Consider the following 8640-nt stretch of genomic DNA (forward strand, 5'->3'; position numbering starts at 1 on the left):
GCCATCAGGCTCCTTCTAAGATGTCAGTAATTATTAGCTATATATTGATACAGCTGACTTAGACTCTGTCTTGTGTTGAAACATTAGCAAAGTACTGATCACAGTCAGATTTCTCATGTGTAGAGCATGTCACAACTTACAAAACACTTCCACACTCTCATCACAGGGAGCAGGATGCCCTGTGCTGAGGGCAGAGTAACAAAGAAGGACTTTAAGAAGTGTTAGTTACAGCCCACCTGGCGTGGCTCAGTGGTTGAGCGTCAACCTATGAACCAGGAGGTCACGGTTCGATTCCCCGTCATGGCACATGCCCAGATTGTGGGCTTGATCCCCAGTGTGGTGTGTACAGGAGGCAGCCAATCAGTGATTCTCTCTCATCATTGATGTTTCTCTCTCTCTCTCTCTCTCTCTCTCTCTCTCTCCCTTCCTCTCTGAAATCAATAAAAATATATTTTTAGAAAGAAGTGTTAGTTACAGTAATGCTGGCTGCTGTAACAAAGAGACCCAAGAATACAGTGCTTCAAACATAATAGCAATTCAAGTCTTACCCACACAATAAAGAGGTGTTCCCATTTTATGATGGCTTTCCTGTACATTCAGCAGTCGAGGCTCATTCCAACCTGTACCTCCAGCAACCATTAGCTGCAACAAAGCCAGCAGCAGAAAAAAGCCTTAGCTTGAAAAATGGCATTACTTATACATACATACCATTGAACAAAAGAGCCGCATAATCACACCTTATTCAAGGGAAGCTGGAAAATGCATTCCAGCTGTGAGCCTGGGAAGTGGGAAAGTGATTTTTTTTGGGGGGGGGGGTGATTTGGGGGTAAAAGGCAGCAGTTTCTGCCATTAAGGTGTTTATAAACTTCTAGAAGGGACGGGTCACAAATCCCCAAGGGAGTGTTGTTCCCAGTTGGAGGATGTAAATTTCTCTATCTAACTGATAGAGAAGCACAAATAAAAAGTATCTTTGCTCACCCAGATTTGTTCATAAGTTATATTGAGTCCATCTGTTTGAAGAAAGAGTTAGAAAACAAGAGAGTACATGGCTCAAAACCAGGTCTGCATGGCCAGGCAACAAGTGAAGATTGCATCTGAAGTCAAGGCCACGCTGTATACTTCCTCTTGCCTCTCCACGTATCCTGACTGGTGTCCTTAGGTTTCTCCACCAGCGCAAGACTCCCTGATCCTTAGCCAACATCCTTGGTTACTGTATGGCTGTCCTGATGGAACAATGATGTGTCAGTGAAAAGACACTAACAGACCCAGACAAAGGATACAAGTTCCATGACTGTGGGCAAGGCTCCAACTTCATACACCCAGGAGTGGGAGATCCTATAACGGGCTCTGATGGAGACACCAGCACCTGTGACCTTCAGGTCCCCATTGAAGGAGGCCAGCCCCTGCTGAGACCACCCCCTGGAGGTGAGGCTCCTGACAGGTCCACTGAAGCAGGGCTTCTCAGCATGCATGTGAAGCACCTGAGGACCTTGTTAAAATGCAAGTCCTGATTCAGCAGGTCTGGGGTGGGGCCTAAGACTCTGCACTTCTAACAAGCTCCCAGGGCAGGCTGATGCCCCTGGTCCTCAGGCCAGACTTTGAGTAGAAAAGCTTCAAAGTAATGATACCACTCTCATCTGCACATTGGAATAACCTAAGAAGCTTCAAAAGGCACTGCCACCCGATGGCACCCCAAGATTCTGATGCAGGGGGTCTGGGATGCTACTTGGGCCTCCTGGTTATTCCATTGTGTAGCCACTGCTCTCAAAGCACCTTTTGCTGTTTTCAGGGATTTTACCCTCCTGCCTCCTTCCTACTTTTTCCCGGAAGCTCTGGCTCTCTCTGCCTGCCCACCCTTTATTTTACCAACTAAGGGAATTTGCATTTTTTAACTAAGATAATCCTCATTTTGTGAAAGAAGAGACAATTAAACATATATCAAAAAGGCAAATGGAATCCTTTAAATTGAACAAATGTGGCCCAGTATGGCTCAGTGGTTGAGCGTTGACCTATGAACCCAATGGTCATGGTTCAATTCCTGGTCAAGGGCACATGCCTGGGGTTCGGGCTTGATCCCCAGTGGTGGGCGTGCAGGAAGCAGTTGATCAATGATTCTCTCTCATCATTGATGTTTCTATCTCTCCCTCTCCCTTCCTCTCTGAAATCAATAAGAATATATATTTTTAATTGAGCAAATGTGACCAGATGACACCCCAGGTCATCCTCCTTGTGTTGGCCATCCAGATAAGCAGGGTCTTAACTAATCCACAACCGGGTATAAATAGGTGGGAGATATTTGCCTTTTAAAAATGATAATTTAATACCTGCTTACATCAAAACAAGGATAGAAACATGGAGAAAACATTAAACTTTATGTGAAGTTTTGAGATGAAATCCCAGACTTCACAGTAATTCAGGGTTTGCTGCTATTACCTTGGTTTGGAGGTGGGGGCTGACCTTTGGAAGGCTTGGAAAGGTGGCCAGATTTAACAAATAGAAAATGCAGGACACCCAATTCAATCTGAATTTCAGAAAATGAATAATTTCCTAGAAGGAGCATGGCCCAAGTCACACAGCTGTGGGTGGTAGAGTTGCCCCCACCAAGCCCTGGTCTACTGGCTCTTCACCATCACAGTTGGTCTACAATCAGGCCATGAGACAAACCCTGGCAAGCTCCAGATGGCCACAGCAATTCTGAGAACCACCTAGACTCTCAGCTTATGTGAATTTAACTGTGTTCCTTGGCCTTTTTGATTGACAATCTTTGTCTTATTGGGCCCTTGTGCTCTGAGTTTAGGAGTTAGGTCCTAGTCAAACACTTTGAAAACATAAGAACACTGTCTTCTCAGCCTTGGTTCCTCTTTGCCTCTATTAAAATGCTCATCACCACCGCCATCTGTTCCCCCACAGAACTGGCCTTGCTCCCATCTCTTTCCCCATTCATACCACCAACCTCTGGAAACCTTGTCAATCTCTACCTAACACTGAACAGCAGCAATTGCAAAAAATTGGGGGTTGGGGGGACAAGAAAAACAAACTGAGAAGTGTTTCAAAACACATGAATTAAGGAAGGAGGGGCCCAGTCCTGAGAAGCAGAGCAGAAAGAGGATGTGGTAAAGGGTGACCCAACCTGAAAGTACTTTGCCTACTCTGTGGTCCTAACTCCCTCGTGTAGAAATGGGAACTCTGAGCAAGATGCCTTCTAACATTCTGGGCGCTGCACTTCTCCCGTCTGAGACCTCCCCACCCTCGGAGGGACTGTGCACGGTGCTCTCAGCCTCAGTCAGGAGATCTTTTCTGAGCCCTGAGTCTGTGCCAAGCATGCAGGGCCACCGACGTCAGCAGCAGAGGGGGTGGCCTCAGCCCAGCTGACTGTCCCACAGCATCGTAGACAACAGATCGGGAAGCTCGGGTCCCACTGGTTCTGTGGGGCAGACTGACCTGGTAATGGCTGAGTGTGTGTGCCTGTGTGTGTCAGCCTCCTGGTCGCCACCCCACCCAGGGAGGCTGTGGCAGACAGCTCTCTGTGTCAGCAATAAGTAAACAGGATGGGTTGATTGCTGCCTCCATAAGCAGATGCCAGTCACCATCTAAACAGGAAAGAAAACACTCAACCGTGACGAGGGGAGCCCTCACCACTCTGTGATGTAGGAGAAAGGGGAGGAGAGCAACAGAGAGAAAAACAGAGATGGACAGAGACAGGCTGCGAAGGAGACAGGCAGTACCGAAACCGAGGTCTTGGACGGCTGTGTTTCCACCAACTGTTCTGAGACCTTACTTGCCAAGCTCCCCTGCCTCGGGCCAGCCTCCCCACATCTGACCTCCTGCCTCTCCTCCTGGGCAGGCCTCCCTACTCTCCTGCAGGCCCTGTTCAGGCTACAGCTTATCCTAGAAATCCTCAAGGATGAACCACCCCACGGTTCCCTTCCTTTGGCACAGAATACTTCCATAGTGTGTCTCCAGGCAGACATATTCCCAGAGGACTCATCTTCTCTCCTTCTGGGCCACTGCTGGGTAGCTCACATGGTAGGATACATGATTTCTCCCATTTTCAAAAAGGGACACTGAGCCCTTTGTGGGTTCACCCAAGGCAACCAGCAAGTGAAAAACAAATTTACCTTCCTGCATGCTAGACTTTCAACTCCATCCTCTTTCCTGGTCTACTTATCGCTGATCTTTCTTGGCATATATCCCTAGATCTTGGTGGCAATACGTGGTGGGGAGCACCCAGGGCCAATGACTCAGGTAGGGGGAGGCTGGGGCTGCCAACTTCCTGGGAGGAGCTCTTATCCATTAAACAGACCATCCTCTGAGTCACTGGGATATCCTAGAGGTTGGGAGAGGCTGACTCATCCTTGTCTTTATTTCAGCTCAGGAGGAGAAGTCCTCACATATAGGAGAATGACTAGTTCAACCGTGTTTCCCCAGGGACTTGAAACCTGGAAGCGAGCCCTGTGGAAAGATGGAACGGGCCTCGGGGAGGGCTTCTTGGGAGGCATGGGGAGGGCAAGGAAAGTTGAGGGTCCTTTCACAGCACTGTGGGCAGGTGTGAACATCAAGACACAGGAAACTCAATATTCAAATTCAGACTCAAAAAATAAAAGTATATTTGAAAGATGGTGTTTGCCTTGCAAAATGATCTCTTATTAGAAAGCTCAAAGTTCCTTTAAATGGCCTTCCATTCTTGGCAATTTCCAGAGTTTGCTTGTAGATCTGTCACTAATCAAGAGAGAAGACACACCCAGAGCTCATAATACTAGGAACTTCCGCCCCGGAGAATGGCACCAGTTGGCACCTACAAGTTGCAGATCATCCCCAGTGCCCTTCATTCCTTCACTATAATGCAGAGCTTCTCAGACTTTCCAAATCACCCGGAGAGCTTGTGAAAAACACAGCCCCCCCCCCCCCCGAAGGTTCTGATTCAATAGGTTTAGGGTGGTAACTGATCATTTTTCTTTCTCACAAGTTCCCAGGTGAAGCTCATGCCACTGGCCCTTGAAGCACACTATGAGAATCACAAATGAAAAAAAAGAAAGAAAGAAAAGAAAAGAAAAAAGAATCACAATTGAGTCAGACCCACCTGCCTGTGCTTGCTGCTAGAGAAAGTCACTCAACCTTGTCACTGGTCTCCTTTTATAATCAGGGCTACTGGGCTCCACAGATCCCCTGCGTAGCCTTCCCCATTCTTTGCTATGACTTATTTGCATTTCTCCTCTGTACTCAAACACCCCCTCCTGTGCCCAGCTCAGCGGTGAGGAAGCAGAAACCATTGTTTCATTGCTTCACTCCTCACTGAAGAAACAGATGCTATCATCTTCCCACCACCAAATCTTCAGACCCACCCACCCAGGACCCACCGTCTCTGCCCATTCTCAGGTGGAGGAGGTGCCCAGCTCCCATACACGGCCACGCACACCACTCACGTCCCTCTCCTTCCGTTCTCCCTTCTCTCCTAGATCTGCCCTCGCTCTCTCTCTCTTATGGAAATACTGACCCACTCCCACCAGCATACAAACTTCTTACAGTATCTCTCATCTTTAAAAAACAAAAGAGTCTGCCCTAGGTCTCCTTATCTGCCTCCTGCTGCCACCCCATTACTCAGCTAGTATTTACAGCAAAACTTCTTCAAAGTATGTGGATGGTTCCCGTCGCTACTTCTTTCCTTCCCGCCCCATCTCAGCCTGCCTTTCCTCCTTCTCGTGCTGCAGAAACCTTAATGGTTCTCTCACTGCCAAATCCAGTGGCGCTCACCTCACTCAGCCTCTCAGAAGCAGTCTACACTGCTGACCACTGCCTCCTGCTGAGAAGGGTTTCTGTGCTTGGCTTCCTCCGCCCCACCTCTCCTGGTTTTCCTCCTACCTCACTGGACGGGCCTTTTCTGAGTGTTGGAAGCCCCTGGTCTTGAAACCAACCACCACCCCTTCTCCATACTCTCTCCCTCTGGCCTCTTGACCCCAACATGGTGCCTGTTAAATTCCCATCTCCAACCCATAATCACTTACCTGAGGCGGGATTTTTATCCAACTACCTGTGAGCATTTCAAGTTCAACATGCCCAAGATAAGACTTCTTTTGACTTCCTGGGTCCAGCGTGTGTGTGTGTGTGTGTGTGTGTGTGTGTGTGTGTGTGTGTGTGTGTGTTAAAAAATATATAACAGAAATTTACCACTTTAACCATGTTAAGTGTACAATTCACAATAACATTAAGTATAGTCACAATGTTGTGCAACCATCAATCACCAGAATGCATTTCCAGAAACTTTTCTTTCTCCCAAACTGAAACGCTGTACCCATTCAATGAAAACACCACTTTGCCTCCACCCCCAGCCCTCAGTGCCTGGTAACCACTATTCTGCTTTCTGTCCCTATAAACTTAACTATTGCAGGTATCTCATATAAGTGGAATCAGGCAATATTTGTCTTTTTGTGTCTGCCTGCCTGCCTGACTTTTTCCTCCCCCAAGTTCCCCCAATACCCAATTGCCCAAGAATAGTCCCCAGCAAATAAGTTTCTGAGCTGTTGTTCTTCAATTTTATTTTTTTTCAGATATTTCTGTTTTGTTGTTTAAAATTTTTTAATATAGCCCGACTGGCATGCCTCAGTGGTTGAGCATCGATCTATGAGCTAGGAGGTCACGGTTCAATTCTTGGCCAGGGCATATGCCCAGGTTGCAGGCTCAATCCCCAGTGGGGGATGTGCAGGAGGCAGTCAATCAATTATTCTCTCTCATCATTGATGTTTCTATTTCTCCCTCCCTCACTTTTCCTCTCTGAAATCAATCAAAATATATATTTTTAAAAAATTTAAATATCGACCCCACAAGCATGCATCTCCTACTTAAACTCTAAGGGCCCTGCAAGTCTTGCAACCAGGGAAGCAAAGAGCAGGAGCAGCTCATCCCAGGCTAACCCCCTAAACCCTGTCTCCAAGCCCCCTTTTTCTCTGACTGTTCAGTGAGCTAAAGCAGCCTTGCCTTGGCTCATTTCTTTCCTATAACATTTCTAGAGCCAAAGCAGCCCGCCTAGTCTCTCTTGTTGCTTCTTCTAACCTAAGCCCTTTCTTATTTACTGACACCAGCTTTCATAAATGTACCCTCAAAATAAAAAATAAAAAATTTAATATAGGAAATAAAGTAGACAAAAAATACAAAACAGCATGCTCCTGCTTCTCAGATTTAATCATTATTAACATTTTATGTCAGTAGCTTTGTCATTTTTAAATACAAATTAAAGCATTGCAATCCAAATTGTCTTCCTCTTTCAAACCCCTTCACCAGATTCAACAATTGACAAATTAAATATGCATCATCTAGCCAATTTTATAGTATACACCTATATTATATTTAATCTAATTGGAGACACATCAATTCTAAAATGCACTATTATATTAAGCTCCACTTAAAAATAAAAACACCACCAATTAAACTATGACACCATATTTTCTAATCTTAGATTTTATTTAATAGTTATTGAAAGAATTTCTTTAGGCTTATTTAGACATATATATTTTAACATATTACATTTCATCAAATCTAAAATGCTATCTAGTTTAAGATGCATCCTTATTCGGGTATTTTTTTAAACTGTGACTTAGGATCAATGAGTTATGGCTTATCACTTTTGTGCATGCAGAAGAAGGAAAGTTCAAGCAACATAAAATTGGTTAACTAAACTTCTCACCCAAAGCTCATCTGCTGCATTGCTTTTTAAAAAAATATGTGTTTATTGATTTTAGAGAGAGGAAGAGAGGGAGAGAGAGAGATAGAAGCACTGATGAGAGAGAAACATCCATCGGCTGCCTCCTGCACGCCCCCTACTGGGGATCAAGCCCACAACCCAGACATGTGCCCTGACCAGGAATCAAACTGTTGTCCCTCTTGGTGCATGGGACAGCACTCAACCAACTGAGCCACACTGGCTAGGGCATTTCTTTTTAATTAATAGGCTTTCTAAAATACTTTTAGGTTTACAGAAAATTTGAGCAAAAAGTACAGAGTTCTCGTGTACTCTCTCACCCTCTCTCCCAACTTTCCCAATTTTTAACATCTTGCATTATTGTAGTACATTTTTTATAATTGATAAGCCAATATTGATGTCAATATGTTTTTTAATTTCAGGTTCTATTTATTTTATTTTTTAATTGTCATTTTAATTTTATTTCTATTTTTAAAATCATTTATTTTTCAATTATAGTTGACATACAATATTATATTAGTTTCAGGTGTACAACCAGACATTATATAATTTACTAAATTATCATCCCACTAAATCTCCTACCCATCCGACACCATACATAGTTATTTAAACATTATTGACTATATTCCCTACGTTGTACTTTACATCCCATGACTCTTCTGTAACAACCAGTTTGTGCTTCTTAATCTCTTCACCTTTTTCACCCATCTCCCCAACGCCCCTCCCATCTGGTAACTGTCAAAATGTTCTCTGTTTTTTCTCTTGTGGTTTCCATCACACATTTAAAAAAAGAGAGAGAGCGTCATCATCTTTCTGATGACAGCAAATACTCTGGCCTTGAAATTATTTTTTTCTCAACACCCTAAAGCAATGGTTCTCAACTGTGGGTCACGATCCCTTTGGCGGTCGAACGACCCTTTCACAGGGTTCGCCTGAGACCATCCTGC

The sequence above is a fragment of the Myotis daubentonii genome, chromosome 8 (assembly GCF_963259705.1).
Source record: "Myotis daubentonii chromosome 8, mMyoDau2.1, whole genome shotgun sequence".
Taxonomy (NCBI): domain Eukaryota; kingdom Metazoa; phylum Chordata; class Mammalia; order Chiroptera; family Vespertilionidae; genus Myotis; species Myotis daubentonii.